General features: G+C 43.1%; 23 non-coding genes across 23 annotated transcripts; all 23 read right to left on the bottom strand.

Moving 5' to 3' along the window:
• Positions 1-969: 969 nt before the first annotated feature.
• TRNAI-AAU (transfer RNA isoleucine (anticodon AAU)) lies at positions 970-1042 on the bottom strand. The gene has a single exon. It is a non-coding gene; the product is annotated as a tRNA-Ile (tRNA).
• A 478-nt stretch (positions 1043-1520) lies between these two features.
• On the bottom strand, positions 1521-1593 carry TRNAV-AAC (transfer RNA valine (anticodon AAC)). The gene has a single exon. It is a non-coding gene; the product is annotated as a tRNA-Val (tRNA).
• Positions 1594-1658: 65 nt separating this feature from the next.
• TRNAV-AAC (transfer RNA valine (anticodon AAC)) lies at positions 1659-1731 on the bottom strand. The gene has a single exon. It is a non-coding gene; the product is annotated as a tRNA-Val (tRNA).
• Positions 1732-3176: 1445 nt separating this feature from the next.
• TRNAI-AAU (transfer RNA isoleucine (anticodon AAU)) lies at positions 3177-3249 on the bottom strand. Its single transcript has one exon. It is a non-coding gene; the product is annotated as a tRNA-Ile (tRNA).
• Positions 3250-3727: 478 nt separating this feature from the next.
• On the bottom strand, positions 3728-3800 carry TRNAV-AAC (transfer RNA valine (anticodon AAC)). Its single transcript has one exon. It is a non-coding gene; the product is annotated as a tRNA-Val (tRNA).
• Positions 3801-3865: 65 nt separating this feature from the next.
• On the bottom strand, positions 3866-3938 carry TRNAV-AAC (transfer RNA valine (anticodon AAC)). The gene has a single exon. It is a non-coding gene; the product is annotated as a tRNA-Val (tRNA).
• Positions 3939-5106: 1168 nt separating this feature from the next.
• On the bottom strand, positions 5107-5179 carry TRNAV-AAC (transfer RNA valine (anticodon AAC)). Its single transcript has one exon. It is a non-coding gene; the product is annotated as a tRNA-Val (tRNA).
• Positions 5180-5657: 478 nt separating this feature from the next.
• On the bottom strand, positions 5658-5730 carry TRNAV-AAC (transfer RNA valine (anticodon AAC)). The gene has a single exon. It is a non-coding gene; the product is annotated as a tRNA-Val (tRNA).
• A 754-nt stretch (positions 5731-6484) lies between these two features.
• Positions 6485-6557, bottom strand: TRNAV-AAC (transfer RNA valine (anticodon AAC)). The gene has a single exon. It is a non-coding gene; the product is annotated as a tRNA-Val (tRNA).
• Positions 6558-7312: 755 nt separating this feature from the next.
• Positions 7313-7385, bottom strand: TRNAI-AAU (transfer RNA isoleucine (anticodon AAU)). The gene has a single exon. It is a non-coding gene; the product is annotated as a tRNA-Ile (tRNA).
• Positions 7386-7863: 478 nt separating this feature from the next.
• TRNAV-AAC (transfer RNA valine (anticodon AAC)) lies at positions 7864-7936 on the bottom strand. The gene has a single exon. It is a non-coding gene; the product is annotated as a tRNA-Val (tRNA).
• Positions 7937-8001: 65 nt separating this feature from the next.
• Positions 8002-8074, bottom strand: TRNAV-AAC (transfer RNA valine (anticodon AAC)). The gene has a single exon. It is a non-coding gene; the product is annotated as a tRNA-Val (tRNA).
• A 1858-nt stretch (positions 8075-9932) lies between these two features.
• TRNAV-AAC (transfer RNA valine (anticodon AAC)) lies at positions 9933-10005 on the bottom strand. Its single transcript has one exon. It is a non-coding gene; the product is annotated as a tRNA-Val (tRNA).
• A 2684-nt stretch (positions 10006-12689) lies between these two features.
• TRNAV-AAC (transfer RNA valine (anticodon AAC)) lies at positions 12690-12762 on the bottom strand. Its single transcript has one exon. It is a non-coding gene; the product is annotated as a tRNA-Val (tRNA).
• A 4752-nt stretch (positions 12763-17514) lies between these two features.
• TRNAV-AAC (transfer RNA valine (anticodon AAC)) lies at positions 17515-17587 on the bottom strand. Its single transcript has one exon. It is a non-coding gene; the product is annotated as a tRNA-Val (tRNA).
• Positions 17588-18342: 755 nt separating this feature from the next.
• Positions 18343-18415, bottom strand: TRNAI-AAU (transfer RNA isoleucine (anticodon AAU)). Its single transcript has one exon. It is a non-coding gene; the product is annotated as a tRNA-Ile (tRNA).
• Positions 18416-18893: 478 nt separating this feature from the next.
• TRNAV-AAC (transfer RNA valine (anticodon AAC)) lies at positions 18894-18966 on the bottom strand. Its single transcript has one exon. It is a non-coding gene; the product is annotated as a tRNA-Val (tRNA).
• Positions 18967-19031: 65 nt separating this feature from the next.
• On the bottom strand, positions 19032-19104 carry TRNAV-AAC (transfer RNA valine (anticodon AAC)). Its single transcript has one exon. It is a non-coding gene; the product is annotated as a tRNA-Val (tRNA).
• A 1307-nt stretch (positions 19105-20411) lies between these two features.
• Positions 20412-20484, bottom strand: TRNAI-AAU (transfer RNA isoleucine (anticodon AAU)). Its single transcript has one exon. It is a non-coding gene; the product is annotated as a tRNA-Ile (tRNA).
• Positions 20485-20962: 478 nt separating this feature from the next.
• Positions 20963-21035, bottom strand: TRNAV-AAC (transfer RNA valine (anticodon AAC)). The gene has a single exon. It is a non-coding gene; the product is annotated as a tRNA-Val (tRNA).
• Positions 21036-21100: 65 nt separating this feature from the next.
• TRNAV-AAC (transfer RNA valine (anticodon AAC)) lies at positions 21101-21173 on the bottom strand. The gene has a single exon. It is a non-coding gene; the product is annotated as a tRNA-Val (tRNA).
• A 1445-nt stretch (positions 21174-22618) lies between these two features.
• On the bottom strand, positions 22619-22691 carry TRNAI-AAU (transfer RNA isoleucine (anticodon AAU)). Its single transcript has one exon. It is a non-coding gene; the product is annotated as a tRNA-Ile (tRNA).
• Positions 22692-24134: 1443 nt separating this feature from the next.
• Positions 24135-24207, bottom strand: TRNAV-AAC (transfer RNA valine (anticodon AAC)). The gene has a single exon. It is a non-coding gene; the product is annotated as a tRNA-Val (tRNA).
• Positions 24208-25460: the final 1253 nt, after the last annotated feature.

The raw sequence follows: 25460 nt of genomic DNA, 5'->3' as shown, positions 1-25460 counted from the left end.
GATTAGACATAATAATAGGGTAGATCTCTTCGAAAACTCACAATAACCAAGTATCTATGGTGTAGTGGTTATCACGTCCGCCCAACACGCGGAAGGTGTCAGGTTCGAGCCCTGATAGATACATGTTTTAACCATCGTGATTAGACATAATAATAATCAAACCTGGGACCTTCCGCGTGTTAGGCAGACGTGATAACCACTACACCATAGATACGTGTTAATATAAAGTTTTCTAAGAGATCCAGCTTATAACCATGTCTAATCACAATGGTCAAAATATGCATCTATCAGGGCTCGAACCTGGGACCTTCCGCGTGTTTGGTGGACGTGATAACCACTACACCATAGATACTTGGCTATTGTGAGTTTTCGAAGAGATCTACCTTATTATTATGTCTAATCACGATGGTTAAAACATGTATCTATCAGGGCTCGAACCTGACACCTTCCGCGTGTTGGGCGGACGTGATAACAACTACACCATAGATACTTGGTTATTGTGAGTTTTCGAAGAGATCTACCCTATTATTATGTCTAATCACGATGGTCAAAACATGTCCCTTCCAGCGCTCAAACCTGGGACCTTCCGCGTGTTAGGCAGACGTGATAACCACTACACCATAGATACTTGGCTATTGTGAGTTTTCGAAGAGATCTACCTTATTATTATGTCTAATCACGATGGTTAAAACAAGTATCTATCAGGGCTCGAACCTGACACCTTCCGCGTGTTAGGCGGACGTGATAACCACTACACCATAGATACTTGGCTATTGTGAGTTTTCGAAGAGATCTACCTTATTATTATGTCTAATCACGATGGTCAAAACATATCCCTACCAGCGCTCAAACCTGGGACCTTCAGCGTGTTAGGCAGACGTGATAACCACTACACCATAGATACGTGTTAATATAAAGTTTTCTAAGAGATCCAGCTTATAACTATGTCTAATCACGATGGTCAAAACATGTATCTATCAAGGCTCGAACCTGGGACCTGCCGCGTATTAGGCGGACGTGCTAACCACTACACCATAGATACGTGTTTATTTAAGTTTTCGAAGAAATCTAGCTTATTACTATGTCTAATCACGATGGTCATAACATTTATCTATCAGGGCTCGAACCTGACACTTTCCGCGTGTTGGGCGGACGTGATAACCACTACACCATAGATACTTGGTTATTGTGAGTTTTCGAAGAGATCTACCCTATTATTATGTCTAATCACGATGGTCCAAACATGTCCCTACCAGGGCTCGAACCTGGGACCTTCCGCGTGTTAGGCGGACGTGGTAGCCACTACACCATACATACGTGTTAATATAAAGTTTTCGAAGAGATCTAGCTTATAACTATGTCTAATCATGTTGGTCAAAACATGTATCTATCAGGGCTCGAACCTGACACCTTCCGCGTGTTAGGCGGACGTGATAACCACTACATCATATATACTTGGTTATTATGAGTTTTCGAAGAGATCTACCTTATTATTATGTCTAATCACGTTGGTCAAAACATGTATCTACCAGGGCTCGAACCTGGGACCTTCCGCGTGTTAGGCGGACGTGATAACCACCACACCATAGATACGTGTTAATATAAAGTTTTCGAAGAGATCCAGCTTATTACTATGTCTAATCACGATGGTCAAAACATGTATCTATCAGGGTTCGAACCTGACACCTTCCGCGTGTTAGGCGGACGTGATAACCACTACACCATAGATACTTGGCTATTGTAAGTTTTCGAAGAGATCTACCTTATTATTATGCCTAATCATGATGGTCAAAACATGTCCCTACCAGCGCTCAAACCTGGGACCTTCCGCGCGTTAGGCAGACGTGATAACCACTACACCATAGATACGTGTTAATATAAGGTTTTCGAAGAGATCCAGCTTATTACTATGTCTAATCACGATGGTCCAAACATGTATCTATCAGGGCTCGAACCTGACACCTTTCGCGTGTTAGGCGGACGTGATAACCACTACACCATATATACCTGGCTATTGGGAGTTTTTGAAGAGATCTACCTTATTATTATGTCTAATCACGATGGTCAAAACATGTCCCTACCAGCGCTCAAACCTGGGACCTTCCGCGTGTTAGGCAGACGTGATAACCACTACTCCATAGATACGTGTTAATATATGGTTTTCGAAGAGATCCAGCTTATTACTATGTCTAATCACGATGGTCCAAACATGTATCTATCAGGGCTCGAACCTGACACCTTTCGAGTGTTAGGCGGACGTGATAACCACTACACCATATATACTTGGCTATTGGGAGTTTTCGAAGAGATCTACCTTATTATTATGTCTAATCACGATGGTCAAAACATATCCCTACCAGCGCTCAAACCTGGGACCTTCAGCGTGTTAGGCAGACGTGATAACCACTACACCATAGATACGTGTTAATATAAAGTTTTCTAAGAGATCCAGCTTATAACCATGTCTAATCACAATGGTCAAAATATGCATCTATCAGGGCTCGAACCTGGGACCTTCCGCGTGTTTGGCGGACGTGATAACCACTACACCATAGATACTTGGCTATTGTGAGTTTTCGAAGAGATCTACCTTATTATTATGTCTAATCACGATGGTTAAAATATGTATCTATCAGGGCTCGAACCTGACACCTTCCGCGTGTTGGGCGGACGTGATAACCACTACACCATAGATACTTGGTTATCGTGAGTTTTCGAAGAGATCTACCCTATTATTATGTCTAATCACGATGGTCAAAACATGTCCCTTCCAGCGCTCAAACCTGGGACCTTCCGCGTGTTAGGCAGACGTGATAACCACTACACCATAGATACTTGGCTATTGTGAGTTTTCGAAGAGATCTACCTTATTATTATGTCTAATCACGATGGTTAAAACAAGTATCTATCAGGGCTCGAACCTGACACCTTCCGCGTGTTAGGCGGACGTGATAACCACTACACCATAGATACTTGGCTATTGTGAGTTTTCGAAGAGATCTACCTTATTATTATGTCTAATCACGATGGTCAAAACATATCCCTACCAGCGCTCAAACCTGGGACCTTCAGCGTGTTAGGCAGACGTGATAACCACTACACCATAGATACGTGTTAATATAAAGTTTTCTAAGAGATCCAGCTTATAACTATGTCTAATCACGATGGTCAAAACATGTATCTATCAGGGCTCGAACCTGGGACCTTCCGCGTATTAGGCGGACGTGCTAACCACTACACCATAGATACGTGTTTATTTAAGTTTTCGAAGAAATCTAGCTTATTACTATGTCTAATCACGATGGTCATAACATGTATCTATCAGGGCTCGAACCTGACACTTTCCGCGTGTTGGGCGGACGTGATAACCACTACACCATAGATACTTGGTTATTGTGAGTTTTCGAAGAGATCTACCCTATTATTATGTCTAATCACGATGGTCCAAACATGTCCCTACCAGGGCTCGAACCTGGGACCTTCCGCGTGTTAGGCGGACGTGGTAGCCACTACACCATAGATACGTGTTAATATAAAGTTTTCGAAGAGATCTAGCTTATAACTATGTCTAATCATGTTGGTCAAAACATGTATCTATCAGGGCTCGAACCTGACACCTTCCGCGTGTTAGGCGGACGTGATAACCACTACATCATATATACTTGGTTATTATGAGTTTTCGAAGAGATCTACCTTATTATTATGTCTAATCACGTTGGTCAAAACATGTATCTACCAGGGCTCGAACCTGGGACCTTCCGCGCGTTAGGCGGACGTGATAACCACCACACCATAGATACGTGTTAATATAAAGTTTTCGAAGAGATCCAGCTTATTACTATGTCTAATCACGATGGTCAAAACATGTATCTATCAGGGTTCGAACCTGACACCTTCCGCGTGTTAGGCGGACGTGATAACCACTACACCATAGATACTTGGCTATTGTAAGTTTTCGAAGAGATCTACCTTATTATTATGCCTAATCACGATGGTCAAAACATGTCCCTACCAGCGCTCAAACCTGGGACCTTCCGCGCGTTAGGCAGACGTGATAACCACTACACCATAGATACGTGTTAATATAAGGTTTTCGAAGAGATCCAGCTTATTACTATGTCTAATCACGATGGTCCAAACATGTATCTATCAGGGCTCGAACCTGACACCTTTCGCGTGTTAGGCGGACGTGATAACCACTACACCATATATACCTGGCTATTGGGAGTTTTCGAAGAGATCTACCTTATTATTATGTCTAATCACGATGGTCAAAACATGTACCTACCAGCGCTCAAACCTGGGACCTTCCGCGTGTTAGGCAGACGTGATAACCACTACTCCATAGATACGTGTTAATATAAGGTTTTCGAAGAGATCCAGCTTATTACTATGTCTAATCACGATGGTCCAAACATGTATCTATCAGGGCTCGAACCTGACACCTTTCGAGTGTTAGGCGGACGTGATAACCACTACACCATATATACTTGGCTATTGGGAGTTTTCGAAGAGATCTACCTTATTATTATGTCTAATCACGATGGTCAAAACATATCCCTACCAGCGCTCAAACCTGGGACCTTCAGCGTGTTAGGCAGACGTGATAACCACTACACCATAGATACGTGTTAATTTAAGTTTTCGAAGAGATCTAGCTTATTACTATGTCTAATCACGATGGTCATAACATGCATCTATCAGGGCTCGAACCTGACACCTTCCGCGTGTTGGGCGGACGTGATAACCACTACACCATATATACTTGGCTATTGTGAGTTTTTGAAGAGATCTACCTTATTATTATGTCTAATCACAATGGTTAAAACATGTATCTATCAGGGCTCGAACCTGACACCTTCCGCGTGTTGGGCGGACGTGATAACCACTACACCATAGATACTTGGTTATTGTGAGTTTTCGAAGAGATCTACCCTATTATTATGTCTAATCACGATGGTCAAAACATGTCCCTTCCAGCGCTCAAACCTGGGACCTTCCGCGTGTTAGGCAGACGTGATAACCACTACACCATAGATACTTGGCTATTGTGAGTTTTCGAAGAGATCTACCTTATTATTATGTCTAATCACGATGGTTAAAACAAGTATCTATCAGGGCTCGAACCTGGGACCTTCCGCGTGTTAGGCGGACGTGATAACCACTACACCATAGATACGTGTTAATTTAAGTTTTCGAAGAGATCTAGCTTATTACTATGTCTAATCACGATGGTCATAACATGCATCTATCAGGGCTCGAACCTGACACCTTCCGCGTGTTGGGCGGACGTGATAACCACTACACCATATATACTTGGCTATTGTGAGTTTTTGAAGAGATCTACCTTATTATTATGTCTAATCACAATGGTTAAAACATGTATCTATCAGGGCTCGAACCTGACACCTTCCGCGTGTTGGGCGGACGTGATAACCACTACACCATAGATACTTGGTTATTGTGAGTTTTCGAAGAGATCTACCCTATTATTATGTCTAATCACGATGGTCAAAACATGTCCCTTCCAGCGCTCAAACCTGGGACCTTCCGCGTGTTAGGCAGACGTGATAACCACTACACCATAGATACTTGGCTATTGTGAGTTTTCGAAGAGATCTACCTTATTATTATGTCTAATCACGATGGTTAAAACAAGTATCTATCAGGGCTCGAACCTGGGACCTTCCGCGTGTTAGGCGGACGTGATAACCACTACACCATAGATACGTGTTAATTTAAGTTTTCGAAGAGATCTAGCTTATTACTATGTCTAATCACGATGGTCATAACATGCATCTATCAGGGCTCGAACCTGACACCTTCCGCGTGTTGGGCGGACGTGATAACCACTACACCATATATACTTGGCTATTGTGAGTTTTTGAAGAGATCTACCTTATTATTATGTCTAATCACAATGGTTAAAACATGTATCTATCAGGGCTCGAACCTGACACCTTCCGCGTGTTGGGCGGACGTGATAACCACTACACCATAGATACTTGGTTATTGTGAGTTTTCGAAGAGATCTACCCTATTATTATGTCTAATCACGATGGTCAAAACATGTCCCTTCCAGCGCTCAAACCTGGGACCTTCCGCGTGTTAGGCAGACGTGATAACCACTACACCATAGATACTTGGCTATTGTGAGTTTTCGAAGAGATCTACCTTATTATTATGTCTAATCACGATGGTTAAAACAAGTATCTATCAGGGCTCGAACCTGACACCTTCCGCGTGTTAGGCGGACGTGATAACCACTACACCATATATACTCGGCTATTGTGAGTTTTCGAAGAGATCTACCTTATTATTATGTCTAATCACGATGGTCAAAGCATGTCCCTTCCAGCGCTCAAACCTGGGACCTTCCGCGTGTTAGGCAGACGTGATAACCACTACACCATAGATACGTGTTAATATAAGGTTTTCGAAGAGATCCAGCTTATTACTATGTCTAATCACAATGGTCCAAACATGTATCTACCAGGGCTCGAACCTGGGACCTTCCGCGTGTTAGGCGGACGTGATAACCACTACACCATATATACTTGCCTATTGGGAGTTTTCGAAGAGATCTACCTTATTATTATGTCTAATCACGATGGTCAAAACATGTCCCTACCAGCGCTCAAACCTGGGACCTTCCGCGTGTTAGGCAGACGTCATAACCACTACTCCATAGATACGTGTTAATATAAGGTTTTCGAAGAGATCCAGCTTATTACTATGTCTAATCACGATGGTCCAAACATGTATCTATCAGGGCTCGAACCTGACACCTTTCGCGTGTTAGGCGGACGTGATAACCACTACACCATATATACCTGGCTATTGGGAGTTTTCGAAGAGATCTACCTTATTATTATGTCTAATCACGATGGTCAAAACATATCCCTACCAGCGCTCAAACCTGGGACCTTCCGCGTGTTAGGCAGACGTGATAACCACTACACCATAGATACTTGGCTATTGTGAGTTTTCGAAGAGATCTACCTTATTATTATGTCTAATCACGATGGTTAAAACAAGTATCTATCAGGGCTCGAACCTGACACCTTCCGCGTGTTAGGCGGACGTGATAACCACTACACCATAGATACTTGGCTATTGTGAGTTTTCGAAGAGATCTACCTTATTATTATGTCTAATCACGATGGTCAAAACATATCCCTACCAGCGCTCAAACCTGGGACCTTCAGCGTGTTAGGCAGACGTGATAACCACTACACCATAGATACGTGTTAATATAAAGTTTTCTAAGAGATCCAGCTTATAACTATGTCTAATCACGATGGTCAAAACATGTATCTATCAGGGCTCGAACCTGGGACCTGCCGCGTATTAGGCGGACGTGCTAACCACTACACCATAGATACGTGTTTATTTAAGTTTTCGAAGAAATCTAGCTTATTACTATGTCTAATCACGATGGTCATAACATTTATCTATCAGGGCTCGAACCTGACACTTTCCGCGTGTTGGGCGGACGTGATAACCACTACACCATAGATACTTGGTTATTGTGAGTTTTCGAAGAGATCTACCCTATTATTATGTCTAATCGCGATGGTCCAAACATGTCCCTACCAGGGCTCGAACCTGGGACCTTCCGCGTGTTAGGCGGAGGTGGTAGCCACTACACCATAGATACGTGTTAATATAAAGTTTTCGAAGAGATCTAGCTTATAACTATGTCTAATCATGTTGGTCAAAACATGTATCTATCAGGGCTCGAACCTGACACCTTCCGCGTGTTAGGCGGACGTGATAACCACTACATCATATATACTTGGTTATTATGAGTTTTCGAAGAGATCTACCTTATTATTATGTCTAATCACGTTGGTCAAAACATGTATCTACCAGGGCTCGAACCTGGGACCTTCCGCGTGTTAGGCGGACGTGATAACCACCACACCATAGATACGTGTTAATATAAAGTTTTCGAAGAGATCCAGCTTATTACTATGTCTAATCACGATGGTCAAAACATGTATCTATCAGGGTTCGAACCTGACACCTTCCGCGTGTTAGGCGGACGTGATAACCACTACACCATAGATACTTGGCTATTCTAAGTTTTCGAAGAGATCTACCTTATTATTATGCCTAATCACGATGGTCAAAACATGTCCCTACCAGCGCTCAAACCTGGGACCTTCCGCGCGTTAGGCAGACGTGATAACCACTACACCATAGATACGTGTTAATATAAGGTTTTCGAAGAGATCCAGCTTATTACTATGTCTAATCACGATGGTCCAAACATGTATCTATCAGGGCTCGAACCTGACACCTTTCGCGTGTTAGGCGGACGTGATAACTACTACACCATATATACCTGGCTATTGGGAGTTTTTGAAGAGATCTACCTTATTATTATGTCTAATCACGATGGTCAAAACATGTCCCTACCAGCGCTCAAACCTGGGACCTTCCGCGTGTTAGGCAGACGTGATAACCACTACTCCATAGATACGTGTTAATATATGGTTTTCGAAGAGATCCAGCTTATTACTATGTCTAATCACGATGGTCCAAACATGTATCTATCAGGGCTCGAACCTGACACCTTTCGAGTGTTAGGCGGACGTGATAACCACTACACCATATATACTTGGCTATTGGGAGTTTTCGAAGAGATCTACCTTATTATTATGTCTAATCACGATGGTCAAAACATATCCCTACCAGCGCTCAAACCTGGGACCTTCAGCGTGTTAGGCAGACGTGATAACCACTACACCATAGATACGTGTTAATATAAAGTTTCCTAAGAGATCCAGCTTATAACCATGTCTAATCACAATGGTCAAAACATGCATCTATCAGGGCTCGAACCTGGGACCTTCCGCGTGTTAGGCGGACGTGATAACCACTACACCATAGATACGTGTTAATTTAAGTTTTCGAAGAGATCTAGCTTATTACTATGTCTAATCACGATGGTCATAACATGCATCTATCAGGGCTCGAACCTGACACCTTCCGCGTGTTGGGCGGACGTGATAACCACTACACCATATATACTTGGCTATTGTGAGTTTTTGAAGAGATCTACCTTATTATTATGTCTAATCACAATGGTTAAAACATGTATCTATCAGGGCTCGAACCTGACACCTTCCGCGTGTTGGGCGGACGTGATAACCACTACACCATAGATACTTGGTTATTGTGAGTTTTCGAAGAGATCTACCCTATTATTATGTCTAATCACGATGGTCAAAACATGTCCCTTCCAGCGCTCAAACCTGGGACCTTCCGCGTGTTAGGCAGACGTGATAACCACTACACCATAGATACTTGGCTATTGTGAGTTTTCGAAGAGATCTACCTTATTATTATGTCTAATCACGATGGTTAAAACAAGTATCTATCAGGGCTCGAACCTGACACCTTCGGCGTGTTAGGTGGACGTGATAACCACTACACCATAGATACTTGGCTATTATGAGTTTTCGAAGAGATCTACCTTATTATTATGTCTAATCACGATGGTCAAAACATGTCCCTTCCAGCGCTCAAACCTTGGACCTTCCGCGTGTTAGGCAGACGTGATAACCACTACACCATAGATACGTGTTAATATAAGGTTTTCGAAGAGATCCAGCTTATTACTATGTCTAATCACGATGGTCCAAACATGTATCTATCAGGGCTCGAACCTGGGACCTCCCGCGTGTTAGGCGGACGTGATAACCACTACACCATATATACTCGGCTATTGTGAGTTTTCGAAGAGATCTACCTTATTATTATGTCTAATCACGATGGTCAAAGCATGTCCCTTCCAGCGCTCAAACCTGGGACCTTCCGCGTGTTAGGCAGACGTGATAACCACTACACCATAGATACGTGTTAATATAAGGTTTTCGAAGAGATCCAGCTTATTACTATGTCTGATCACAATGGTCCAAACATGTATCTACCAGGGCTCGAACCTGGGACCTTCCGCGTGTTAGGCGGACGTGATAACCACTACACCATATATACTTGCCTATTGGGAGTTTTCGAAGAGATCTACCTTATTATTATGTCTAATCACGATGGTCAAAACATGTCCCTACCAGCGCTCAAACCTGGGACCTTCCGCGTGTTAGGCAGACGTGATAACCACTACTCCATAGATACGTGTTAATATAAGGTTTTCGAAGAGATCCAGCTTATTACTATGTCTAATCACGATGGTCCAAACATGTATCTATCAGGGCTCGAACCTGACACCTTTCGCGTGTTAGGCGGACGTGATAACCACTACACCATATATACCTGGCTATTGGGAGTTTTCGAAGAGATCTACCTTATTATTATGTCTAATCACGATGGTCAAAACATATCCCTACCAGCGCTCAAACCTGGGACCTTCAGCGTGTTAGGCGGACGTGATAACCACTACACCATAGATACGTGTCAATTTAAGTTTTCGAAGAGATCTAGCTTATTACTATGTCTAATCACGATGGTTAAAACATGTATCTATCAGGGCTCGAACCTGACACCTTCCGCGTGTTGGGCGGACGTGATAACCACTACACCATAGATACTAGGTTATTGTGAGTTTTCGAAGAGATCTACCCTATTATTATGTCTAATCACGATGGTCAAAACATGTCCCTTCCAGCGCTCAAACCTGGGACCTTCCGCGTGTTAGGCAGACGTGATAACCACTACACCATAGATACTTGGCTATTGTGAGTTTTCGAAGAGATCTACCTTATTATTATGTCTAATCACGATGGTTAAAACATATCCCTACCAGCGCTCAAACCTGGGACCTTCAGCGTGTTAGGCAGACGTGATAACCACTACACCATAGATACGTGTTAATATAAAGTTTTCTAAGAGATCCAGCTTAAAACCATGTCTAATCACGATGGTCAAAACATGCATCTATCAGGGCTCGAACCTGGGACCTTCCGCGTGTTAGGCGGACGTGATAACCACTACACCATAGATACGTGTCAATTTAAGTTTTCGAAGAGATCTAGCTTATTACTATGTCTAATCACGATGGTTAAAACAAGTATCTATCAGGGCTCGAACCTGACACCTACCGCGTGTTAGGCGGACGTGATAACCACTACACCATAGATACTTGGCTATAGTGAGTTTTCGAAGAGATCTACCTTATTATTATGTCTAATCACGATGGTCAAAACATGTCCCTTCCAGCGCTCAAACCTGGGACCTTCCGCGTGTTAGGCAGACGTGATAACCACTACACCATAGATACGTGTTAATATAAGGTTTTCGAAGAGATCCAGCCTATTACTATGTCTAATCACGATGGTTCAAACATGTATCTATCAGGGCTCGAACCTGGGACCTTCCGCGTGTTAGGCGGACGTGATAACCACTACACCATATATACTTGGCTATTGTGAGTTTTCGAAGAGATCTACCTTATTATTATGTCTAATCACGATGGTGAAAACATGTCTCTTCCAGCGCTCAAACCTGGGACCTTCCGCGTGTTAGGCAGACGTGATAACCACTACACCATAGATACGTGTTAATATAAGGTTTTCGAAGAGATCCAGCTTATTACTATGTCTAATCACGATGGTCCAAACATGTATCTACCAGGGCTCGAACCTGGGACCTTGCGCGTGTTAGGCGGACGTGATAACCACTACACCATATATACTTGGCTATTGGGAGTTTTCGAAGAGATCTACCTTATTATTATGTCTAATCACGATGGTCAAAACATATCCCTACCAGCGCTCAAACCTGGGACCTTCAGCGTGTTAGGCGGACGTGATAACCACTACACCATAGATACGTGTCAATTTAAGTTTTCGAAGAGATCTAGCTTATTACTATGTCTAATCACGATGGTTAAAACATGTATCTATCAGGGCTCGAACCTGACACCTTCCGCGTGTTGGGCGGACGTGATAACCACTACACCATAGATACTAGGTTATTGTGAGTTTTCGAAGAGATCTACCCTATTATTATGTCTAATCACGATGGTCAAAACATGTCCCTTCCAGCGCTCAAACCTGGGACCTTCCGCGTGTTAGGCAGACGTGATAACCACTACACCATAGATACTTGGCTATTGTGAGTTTTCGAAGAGATCTACCTTATTATTATGTCTAATCACGATGGTTAAAACAAGTATCTATCAGGGCTCGAACCTGACACCTTCGGCGTGTTAGGTGGACGTGATAACCACTACACCATAGATACTTGGCTATTATGAGTTTTCGAAGAGATCTACCTTATTATTATGTCTAATCACGATGGTCAAAACATGTCCCTTCCAGCGCTCAAACCTTGGACCTTCCGCGTGTTAGGCAGACGTGATAACCACTACACCATAGATACGTGTTAATATAAGGTTTTCGAAGAGATCCAGCTTATTACTATGTCTAATCACGATGGTCCAAACATGTATCTATCAGGGCTCGAACCTGGGACCTCCCGCGTGTTAGGCGGACGTGATAACCACTACACCATATATACTCGGCTATTGTGAGTTTTCGAAGAGATCTACCTTATTATTATGTCTAATCACGATGGTCAAAGCATGTCCCTTCCAGCGCTCAAACCTGGGACCTTCCGCGTGTTAGGCAGACGTGATAACCACTACACCATAGATACGTGTTAATATAAGGTTTTCGAAGAGATCCAGCTTATTACTATGTCTGATCACAATGGTCCAAACATGTATCTACCAGGGCTCGAACCTGGGACCTTCCGCGTGTTAGGCGGACGTGATAACCACTACACCATATATACTTGCCTATTGGGAGTTTTCGAAGAGATCTACCTTATTATTATGTCTAATCACGATGGTCAAAACATGTCCCTACCAGCGCTCAAACCTGGGACCTTCCGCGTGTTAGGCAGACGTGATAACCACTACTCCATAGATACGTGTTAATATAAGGTTTTCGAAGAGATCCAGCTTATTACTATGTCTAATCACGATGGTCCAAACATGTATCTATCAGGGCTCGAACCTGACACCTTTCGCGTGTTAGGCGGACGTGATAACCACTACACCATATATACCTGGCTATTGGGAGTTTTCGAAGAGATCTACCTTATTATTATGTCTAATCACGATGGTCAAAACATATCCCTACCAGCGCTCAAACCTGGGACCTTCAGCGTGTTAGGCGGACGTGATAACCACTACACCATAGATACGTGTCAATTTAAGTTTTCGAAGAGATCTAGCTTATTACTATGTCTAATCACGATGGTTAAAACATGTATCTATCAGGGCTCGAACCTGACACCTTCCGCGTGTTGGGCGGACGTGATAACCACTACACCATAGATACTAGGTTATTGTGAGTTTTCGAAGAGATCTACCCTATTATTATGTCTAATCACGATGGTCAAAACATGTCCCTTCCAGCGCTCAAACCTGGGACCTTCCGCGTGTTAGGCAGACGTGATAACCACTACACCATAGATACTTGGCTATTGTGAGTTTTCGAAGAGATCTACCTTATTATTATGTCTAATCACGATGGTTAAAACATATCCCTACCAGCGCTCAAACCTGGGACCTTCAGCGTGTTAGGCAGACGTGATAACCACTACACCATAGATACGTGTTAATATAAAGTTTTCTAAGAGATCCAGCTTAAAACCATGTCTAATCACGATGGTCAAAACATGCATCTATCAGGGCTCGAACCTGGGACCTTCCGCGTGTTAGGCGGACGTGATAACCACTACACCATAGATACGTGTCAATTTAAGTTTTCGAAGAGATCTAGCTTATTACTATGTCTAATCACGATGGTTAAAACAAGTATCTATCAGGGCTCGAACCTGACACCTACCGCGTGTTAGGCGGACGTGATAACCACTACACCATAGATACTTGGCTATAGTGAGTTTTCGAAGAGATCTACCTTATTATTATGTCTAATCACGATGGTCAAAACATGTCCCTTCCAGCGCTCAAACCTGGGACCTTCCGCGTGTTAGGCAGACGTGATAACCACTACACCATAGATACGTGTTAATATAAGGTTTTCGAAGAGATCCAGCCTATTACTATGTCTAATCACGATGGTTCAAACATGTATCTATCAGGGCTCGAACCTGGGACCTTCCGCGTGTTAGGCGGACGTGATAACCACTACACCATATATACTTGGCTATTGTGAGTTTTCGAAGAGATCTACCTTATTATTATGTCTAATCACGATGGTGAAAACATGTCTCTTCCAGCGCTCAAACCTGGGACCTTCCGCGTGTTAGGCAGACGTGATAACCACTGCACCATAGATACGTGTTAATATAAGGTTTTCGAAGAGATCCAGCTTATTACTATGTCTAATCACGATGGTCCAAACATGTATCTACCAGGGCTCGAACCTGGGACCTTGCGCGTGTTAGGCGGACGTGATAACCACTACACCATATATACTTGGCTATTGGGAGTTTTCGAAGAGATCTACCTTATTATTATGTCTAATCACGATGGTCAAAACATATCCCTACCAGCGCTCAAACCTGGGACCTTCAGCGTGTTAGGCAGACGTGATAACCACTACACCATAGATACGTGTTAATATAAAGTTTTCTAAGAGATCCAGCTTATAACTATGTCTAATCACGATGGTCCAAACATGTATCTATCAGGGCTCGAACCTGACACCTTTCGCGTGTTAGGCGGACGTGATAACCACTACACCATATATACTTGGCTATTGGGAGTTTTCGAAGAGATCTACCTTATTATTATGTCTAATCACGACGGTCAAAACATGTCCCTACCAGCGCTCAAACCTGGGACCTTCCGCGTGTTAGGCAGACGTGATAACCACTACTCCATAGATACGTGTTAATATAGGGTTTTCGAAGAGATCCAGCTTATTACTATGTCTAATCACGATGGTCCAAACATGCATCTATCAGGGCTCGAACCTGGGACCTTCCGCGTGTTAGGCGGACGTGATAACCACTACACCATAGATACGTGTTAATATAAAGTTTTCTAAGAGATCCAGCTTATAACTATGTCTAATCACGATGGTCCAAACATGTATCTATCAGGGCTCGAACCTGACACCTTTCGCGTGTTAGGCGGACGTGATAACCACTACACCATATATACTTGGCTATTGGGAGTTTTCGAAGAGATCTACCTTATTATTATGTCTAATCACGATGGTCAAAACCTATCCCTACTAGCGCTCAAATCTGGGACCTTCAGCGTGTTAGGCAGACGTGATAACCACTACACCATAGATACGTGTTAATTTAAGTTTACGAAGAGATCTAGCTTATTACTATGTCTAATCACGATGGTCAAAACATGCATCTATCAGGGCTCGAACCTGGGACCTTCCGCGTGTTAGGCGGACGTGATAACCACTACACCATAGATACGTGTTAATTTAAGTTTTCGAAGAGATCTAGCTTATTACTATGTCTAATCACGATGGTCATAACATGCATCTATCAGGGCTCGAACCTGACACCTTCCGCGTGTTGGGCGGACGTGATAACCAATACACCATAGATACTTGGTTATTGTGAGTTTTCGAAGAGATCTACCCTATTATTATGTCTAATCACGATGGTCAAAACATGTCCCTTCCAGCGCTCAAACCTGGGACCTTCCGCGTGTTAGGCAGACGTGATAACCACTACACCATAGATACTTGGCTATTGTGAGTTTTCGAAGAGATCTACCTTATTATTATGTCTAATCACGATGGTTAAAACAAGTATCTATCAGGGCTCGAACCTGACACCTTCCGCGTGTTAGGCGGACGTGATAACCACTACACCATAGATACGTGTTAATTTAAGTTTTCGAAGAGATCTAGCTTATTACTATGTCTAATCACGATGGTCATAACATGCATCTATCAGGGCTCGAACCTGACACCTTCCGCGTGTTGGGCGGACGTGATAACCACTACACCATAGATACTTGGCTATTATGAGTTTTCGAAGAGATCTACCTTATTATTATGTCTAATCACGATGGTCAAAACATGTCCCTTCCAGCGCTCAAACCTTGGACCTTCCGCGTGTTAGGCAGACGTGATAACCACTACACCATAGATACGTGTTAATATAAGGTTTTCGAAGAGATCCAGCTTATTACTATGTCTAATCACGATGGTCCAAACATGTATCTATCAGGGCTCGAACCTGGGACCTCCCGCGTGTTAGGCGGACGTGATAACCACTACACCATATATACTCGGCTATTGTGAGTTTTCGAAGAGATCTACCTTATTATTATGTCTAATCACGATGGTCAAAGCATGTCCCTTCCAGCGCTCAAACCTGGGACCTTCCGCGTGTTAGGCAGACGTGATAACCACTACACCATAGATACGTGTTAATATAAGGTTTTCGAAGAGATCCAGCTGATTACTATGTCTGATCACAATGGTCCAAACATGTATCTACCAGGGCTCGAAGATGGGACCTTCCGCGTGTTAGGCGGACGTGATAACCACTACACCATATATACTTGCCTATTGGGAGTTTTCGAAGAGATCTACCTTATTATTATGTCTAATCACGATGGTCAAAACATGTCCCTACCAGCGCTCAAACCTGGGACCTTCCGCGTGTTAGGCAGACGTGATAACCACTACTCCATAGATACGTGTTAATATAAGGTTTTCGAAGAGATCCAGCTTATTACTATGTCTAATCACGATGGTCCAAACATGTATCTATCAGGGCTCGAACCTGACACCTTTCGCGTGTTAGGCGGACGTGATAACCACTACACCATATATACCTGGCTATTGGGAGTTTTCGAAGAGATCTACCTTATTATTATGTCTAATCACGATGGTCAAAACATATCCCTACCAGCGCTCAAACCTGGGACCTTCCGCGTGTTAGGCAGACGTGATAACCACTACACCATAGATACTTGGCTATTGTGAGTTTTCGAAGAGATCTACCTTATTATTATGTCTAATCACGATGGTTAAAACAAGTATCTATCAGGGCTCGAACCTGACACCTTCGGCGTGTTAGGTGGACGTGATAACCACTACACCATAGATACTTGGCTATTATGAGTTTTCGAAGAGATCTACCTTATTATTATGTCTAATCACGATGGTCAAAACATGTCCCTTCCAGCGCTCAAACCTTGGACCTTCCGCGTGTTAGGCAGACGTGATAACCACTACACCATAGATACGTGTTAATATAAGGTTTTCGAAGAGATCCAGCTTATTACTATGTCTAATCACGATGGTCCAAACATGTATCTATCAGGGCTCGAACCTGGGACCTCCCGCGTGTTAGGCGGACGTGATAACCACTACACCATATATACTCGGCTATTGTGAGTTTTCGAAGAGATCTACCTTATTATTATGTCTAATCACGATGGTCAAAGCATGTCCCTTCCAGCGCTCAAACCTGGGACCTTCCGCGTGTTAGGCAGACGTGATAACCACTACACCATAGATACGTGTTAATATAAGGTTTTCGAAGAGATCCAGCTTATTACTATGTCTGATCACAATGGTCCAAACATGTATCTACCAGGGCTCGAACCTGGGACCTTCCGCGTGTTAGGCGGACGTGATAACCACTACACCATATATACTTGCCTATTGGGAGTTTTCGAAGAGATCTACCTTATTATTATGTCTAATCACGATGGTCAAAACATGTCCCTACCAGCGCTCAAACCTGGGACCTTCCGCGTGTTAGGCAGACGTGATAACCACTACTCCATAGATACGTGTTAATATAAGGTTTTCGAAGAGATCCAGCTTATTACTATGTCTAATCACGATGGTCCAAACATGTATCTATCAGGGCTCGAACCTGACACCTTTCGCGTGTTAGGCGGACGTGATAACCACTACACCATATATACCTGGCTATTGGGAGTTTTCGAAGAGATCTACCTTATTATTATGTCTAATCACGATGGTCAAAACATATCCCTACCAGCGCTCAAACCTGGGACCTTCCGCGTGTTAGGCAGACGTGATAACCACTACACCATAGATACTTGGCTATTGTGAGTTTTCGAAGAGATCTACCTTATTATTATGTCTAATCACGATGGTTAAAACAAGTATCTATCAGGGCTCGAACCTGACACCTTCCGCGTGTTAGGCGGACGTGATAACCACTACACCATAGATACTTGGCTATTGTGAGTTTTCGAAGAGATCTACCTTATAATTATGTCTAATCACGATGGTCAAAACATATCCCTACCAGCGCTCAAACCTGGGAACTTCAGCGTGTTAGGCAGACGTGATAACCACTACACCATAGATACGTGTTAATATAAAGTTTTCTAAGAGATCCAGCTTATAACTATGTCTAATCACGATGGTCAAAACATGTATCTATCAGGGCTCGAACCTGGGACCTGCCGCGTATTAGGCGGACGTGCTAACCACTACACCATAGATACGTGTTTATTTAAGTTTTCGAAGAAATCTAGCTTATTACTATGTCTAATCACGATGGTCATAACATTTATCTATCAGGGCTCGAACCTGACACTTTCCGCGTGTTGGGCGGACGTGATAACCACTACACCATAGATACTTGGTTATTGTGAGTTTTCGAAGAGATCTACCCTATTATTATGTCTAATCGCGATGGTCCAAACATGTCCCTACCAGGGCTCGAACCTGGGACCTTCCGCGTGTTAGGCGGACGTGGTAGCCACTACACCATAGATACGTGTTAATATAAAGTTTTCGAAGAGATCTAGCTTATAACTATGTCTAATCATGTTGGTCAAAACATGTATCTATCAGGGCTCGAACCTGACACCTTCCGCGTGTTAGGCGGACGTGATAACCACTACATCATATATACTTGGTTATTATGAGTTTTCGAAGAGATCTACCTTATTATTATGTCTAATCACGTTGGTCAAAACATGTATCTACCAGGGCTCGAACCTGGGACCTTCCGCGTGTTAGGCGGACGTGATAACCACCACACCATAGATACGTGTTAATATAAAGTTTTCGAAGAGATCCAGCTTATTACTATGTCTAATCACGATGGTCAAAACATGTATCTATCAGGGTTCGAACCTGACACCTTCCGCGTGTTAGGCGGACGTGATAACCACTACACCATAGATACTTGGCTATTCTAAGTTTTCGAAGAGATCTACCTTATTATTATGCCTAATCACGATGGTCAAAACATGTCCCTACCAGCGCTCAAACCTGGGACCTTCCGCGCGTTAGGCAGACGTGATAACCACTACACCATAGATACGTGTTAATATAAGGTTTTCGAAGAGATCCAGCTTATTACTATGTCTAATCACGATGGTCCAAACATGTATCTATCAGGGCTCGAACCTGACACCTTTCGCGTGTTAGGCGGACGTGATAACCACTACACCATATATACCTGGCTATTGGGAGTTTTTGAAGAGATCTACCTTATTATTATGTCTAATCACGATGGTCAAAACATGTCCCTACCAGCGCTCAAACCTGGGACCTTCCGCGTGTTAGGCAGACGTGATAACCACTACTCCATAGATACGTGTTAATATATGGTTTTCGAAGAGATCCAGCTTATTACTATGTCTAATCACGATGGTCCAAACATGTATCTATCAGGGCTCGAACCTGACACCTTTCGAGTGTTAGGCGGACGTGATAACCACTACACCATATATACTTGGCTATTGGGAGTTTTCGAAGAGATCTACCTTATTATTATGTCTAATCACGATGGTCAAAACATATCCCTACCAGCGCTCAAACCTGGGACCTTCCGCGCGTTAGGCAGACGTGATAACCACTACTCCATAGATACGTGTTAATATAAGGTTTTCGAAGAGATCCAGCTTATTACTATGTCTAATCACGATGGTCCAAACATGTATCTATCAGGGCTCGAACCTGACACCTTTCGCGTGTTAGGCGGACGTGATAACCACTACACCATATATACCTGGCTATTGGGAGTTTTCGAAGAGATCTACCTTATTATTATGTCTAATCACGATGGTCAAAACATATCCCTACCAGCGCTCAAACCTGGGACCTTCCGCGTGTTAGGCAGACGTGATAACCACTACACCATAGATACTTGGCTATTGTGAGTTTTCGAAGAGATCTACCTTATTATTATGTCTAATCACGATGGTTAAAACAAGTATCTATCAGGGCTCGAACCTGACACCTTCCGCGTGTTAGGCGGACGTGATAACCACTACACCATAGATACTTGGCTATTGTGAGTTTTCGAAGAGATCTACCTTATAATTATGTCTAATCACGATGGTCAAAACATATCCCTACCAGCGCTCAAACCTGGGACCTTCAGCGTGTTAGGCAGACGTGATAACCACTACACCATAGATACGTGTTAATATAAAGTTTTCTAAGAGATCCAGCTTATAACTATGTCTAATCACGATGGTCAAAACATGTATCTATCAGGGCTCGAACCTGGGACCTGCCGCGTATTAGGCGGACGTGCTAACCACTACACCATAGATACGTGTTTATTTAAGTTTTCGAATAAATCTAGCTTATTACTATGTCTAATCACGATGGTCATAACATTTATCTATCAGGGCTCGAACCTGACACTTTCCGCGTGTTGGGCGGACGTGATAACCACTACACCATAGATACTTGGTTATTGTGAGTTTTCGAAGAGATCTACCCTATTATTATGTCTAATCGCGATGGTCCAAACATGTCCCTACCAGGGCTCGAACCTGGGACCTTCCGCGTGTTAGGCGGACGTGGTAGCCACTACACCATAGATACGTGTTAATATAAAGTTTTCGAAGAGATCTAGCTTATAACTATGTCTAATCATGTTGGTCAAAACATGTATCTATCAGGGCTCGAACCTGACACCTTCCGCGTGTTAGGCGGACGTGATAACCACTACATCATATATACTTGGTTATTATGAGTTTTCGAAGAGATCTACCTTATTATTATGTCTAATCACGTTGGTCAAAACATGTATCTACCAGGGCTCGAACCTGGGACCTTCCGCGTGTTAGGCGGACGTGATAACCACCACACCATAGATACGTGTTAATATAAAGTTTTCGAAGAGATCCAGCTTATTACTATGTCTAATCACGATGGTCAAAACATGTATCTATCAGGGTTCGAACCTGACACCTTCCGCGTGTTAGGCGGACGTGATAACCACTACACCATAGATACTTGGCTATTCTAAGTTTTCGAAGAGATCTACCTTATTATTATGCCTAATCACGATGGTCAAAACATGTCCCTACCAGCGCTCAAACCTGGGACCTTCCGCGCGTTAGGCAGACGTGATAACCACTACACCATAGATACGTGTTAATATAAGGTTTTCGAAGAGATCCAGCTTATTACTATGTCTAATCACGATGGTCCAAACATGTATCTATCAGGGCTCGAACCTGACACCTTTCGCGTGTTAGGCGGACGTGATAACCACTACACCATATATACCTGGCTATTGGGAGTTTTTGAAGAGATCTACCTTATTATTATGTCTAATCACGATGGTCAAAACATGTCCCTACCAGCGCTCAAACCTGGGACCTTCCGCGTGTTAGGCAGACGTGATAACCACTACTCCATAGATACGTGTTAATATATGGTTTTCGAAGAGATCCAGCTTATTACTATGTCTAATCACGATGGTCCAAACATGTATCTATCAGGGCTCGAACCTGACACCTTTCGAGTGTTAGGCGGACGTGATAACCACTACACCATATATACTTGGCTATTGGGAGTTTTCGAAGAGATCTACCTTATTATTATGTCTAATCACGATGGTCAAAACATATCCCTACCAGCGCTCAAACCTGGGACCTTCAGCGTGTTAGGCAGACGTGATAACCACTACACCATAGATACGTGTTAATATAAAGTTTTCTAAGAGATCCAGCTTATAACCATGTCTAATCACAATGGTCAAAATATGCATCTATCAGGGCACGAACCTGGGACCTTCCGCGTGTTTGGCGGACGTGATAACCACTACACCATAGATACTTGGCTATTGTGAGTTTTCGAAGAGATCTACCTTATTATTATGTCTAATCACGATGGTTAAAACATGTATCTATCAGGGCTCGAACCTGACACCTTCCGCGTGTTGGGCGGACGTGATAACCACTACACCATAGATACATTGTTATCGTGAGTTTTCGAAGAGATCTACCCTATTATTATGTCTAATCACGATGGTCAAAACATGTCCCTTCCAGCGCTCAAACCTGGGACCTTCCGCGTGTTAGGCAGACGTGATAACCACTACACCATAGATACTTGGCTATTGTGAGTTTTCGAAGAGATCTACCTTATTATTATGTCTAATCACGATGGTTAAAACAAGTATCTATCAGGGCTCGAACCTGACACCTTCCGCGTGTTAGGCGGACGTGATAACCACTACACCATAGATACTTGGCTATTGCGAGTTTTCGAAGAGATCTACCTTATTATTATGTCTAATCACGATGGTCAAAACATATCCCTACCAGCGCTCAAACCTGGGACCTTCAGCGTGTTAGGCAGACGTGATAACCACTACACCATAGATACGTGTTAATATAAAGTTTTCTAAGAGATCCAGCTTATAACTATGTCTAATCACGATGGTCAAAACATGTATCTATCAGGGCTCGAACCTGGGACCTTCCGCGTATTAGGCGGACGTGCTAACCACTACACCATAGATACGTGTTTATTTAAGTTTTCGAAGAAATCTAGCTTATTACTATGTCTAATCATGTTGGTCAAAACATGTATCTATCAGGGCTCGAACCTGACACCTTCCGCGTGTTAGGCGGACGTGATAACCACTACATCATATATACTTGGTTATTATGAGTTTTCGAAGAGATCTACCTTATTATTATGTCTAATCACGTTGGTCAAAACATGTATCTACCAGGGCTCGAACCTGGGACCTTCCGCGTGTTAGGCAGACGTGATAACCACTACTCCATAGATACGTGTTAATATAAGGTTTTCGAAGAGATCCAGCTTATTACTATGTCTAATCACGATGGTCCAAACATGTATCTATCAGGGCTCGAACCTGACACCTTTCGAGTGTTAGGCGGACGTGATAACCACTACACCATATATACTTGGCTATTGGGAGTTTTCGAAGAGATCTACCTTATTATTATGTCTAATCACGATGGTCAAAACATATCCCTACCAGCGCTCAAACCTGGGACCTTCAGCGTGTTAGGCAGACGTGATAACCACTACACCATAGATACGTGTTAATATAAAGTTTCCTAAGAGATCCAGCTTATAACCATGTCTAATCACAATGGTCAAAACATGCATCTATCAGGGCTCGAACCTGGGACCTTCCGCGTGTTAGGCGGACGTGATAACCACTACACCATAGATACGTGTTAATTTAAGTTTTCGAAGAGATCTAGCTTATTACTATGTCTAATCACGATGGTCATAACATGCATCTATCAGGGCTCGAACCTGACACCTTCCGCGTGTTGGGCGGACGTGATAACCACTACACCATATATACTTGGCTATTGTGAGTTTTTGAAGAGATCTACCTTATTATTATGTCTAATCACAATGGTTAAAACATGTATCTATCAGGGCTCGAACCTGACACCTTCCGCGTGTTGGGCGGACGTGATAACCACTACACCATAGATACTTGGTTATTGTGAGTTTTCGAAGAGATCTACCCTATTATTATGTCTAATCACGATGGTCAAAACATGTCCCTTCCAGCGCTCAAACCTGGGACCTTCCGCGTGTTAGGCAGACGTGATAACCACTACACCATAGATACTTGGCTATTGTGAGTTTTCGAAGAGATCTACCTTATTATTATGTCTAATCACGATGGTTAAAACAAGTATCTATCAGGGCTCGAACCTGACACCTTCGGCGTGTTAGGTGGACGTGATAACCACTACACCATAGATACTTGGCTATTATGAGTTTTCGAAGAGATCTACCTTATTATTATGTCTAATCACGATGGTCAAAACATGTCCCTTCCAGCGCTCAAACCTTGGACCTTCCGCGTGTTAGGCAGACGTGATAACCACTACACCATAGATACGTGTTAATATAAGGTTTTCGAAGAGATCCAGCTTATTACTATGTCTGATCACAATGGTCCAAACATGTATCTACCAGGGCTCGAACCTGGGACCTTCCGCGTGTTAGGCGGACGTGATAACCACTACACCATATATACTTGCCTATTGGGAGTTTTCGAAGAGATCTACCTTATTATTATGTCTAATCACGATGGTCAAAACATGTCCCTACCAGCGCTCAAACCTGGGACCTTCCGCGTGTTAGGCAGACGTGATAACCACTACTCCATAGATACGTGTTAATATAAGGTTTTCGAAGAGATCCAGCTTATTACTATGTCTAATCACGATGGTCCAAACATGTATCTATCAGGGCTCGAACCTGACACCTTTCGCGTGTTAGGCGGACGTGATAACCACTACACCATATATACCTGGCTATTGGGAGTTTTCGAAGAGATCTACCTTATTATTATGTCTAATCACGATGGTCAAAACATATCCCTACCAGCGCTCAAACCTGGGACCTTCAGCGTGTTAGGCGGACGTGATAACCACTACACCATAGATACTTGGCTATAGTGAGTTTTCGAAGAGATCTACCTTATTATTATGTCTAATCACGATGGTCAAAACATGTCCCTTCCAGCGCTCAAACCTGGGACCTTCCGCGTGTTAGGCAGACGTGATAACCACTACACCATAGATACGTGTTAATATAAGGTTTTCGAAGAGATCCAGCCTATTACTATGTCTAATCACGATGGTTCAAACATGTATCTATCAGGGCTCGAACCTGGGACCTTCCGCGTGTTAGGCGGACGTGATAACCACTACACCATATATACTTGGCTATTGTGAGTTTTCGAAGAGATCTACCTTATTATTATGTCTAATCACGATGGTGAAAACATGTCTCTTCCAGCGCTCAAACCTGGGACCTTCCGCGTGTTAGGCAGACGTGATAACCACTACACCATAGATACGTGTTAATATAAGGTTTTCGAAGAGATCCAGCTTATTACTATGTCTAATCACGATGGTCCAAACATGTATCTACCAGGGCTCGAACCTGGGACCTTGCGCGTGTTAGGCGGACGTGATAACCACTACACCATATATACTTGGCTATTGGGAGTTTTCGAAGAGATCTACCTTATTATTATGTCTAATCACGATGGTCAAAACATATCCCTACCAGCGCTCAAACCTGGGACCTTCAGCGTGTTAGGCAGACGTGATAACCACTACACCATAGATACGTGTTAATATAAAGTTTTCTAAGAGATCCAGCTTATAACTATGTCTAATCACGATGGTCCAAACATGTATCTATCAGGGCTCGAACCTGACACCTTTCGCGTGTTAGGCGGACGTGATAACCACTACACCATATATACTTGGCTATTGG

The sequence above is a fragment of the Phalangium opilio genome, unplaced genomic scaffold, assembly GCF_054372755.1.
Source record: "Phalangium opilio isolate 3A_F unplaced genomic scaffold, DU_Popi_V2 ptg000046l_1, whole genome shotgun sequence".
Taxonomy (NCBI): domain Eukaryota; kingdom Metazoa; phylum Arthropoda; class Arachnida; order Opiliones; family Phalangiidae; genus Phalangium; species Phalangium opilio.
Note: the sequence above shows the minus strand (reverse complement) of the source record. Positions and strands in the feature narration are given on the sequence as shown.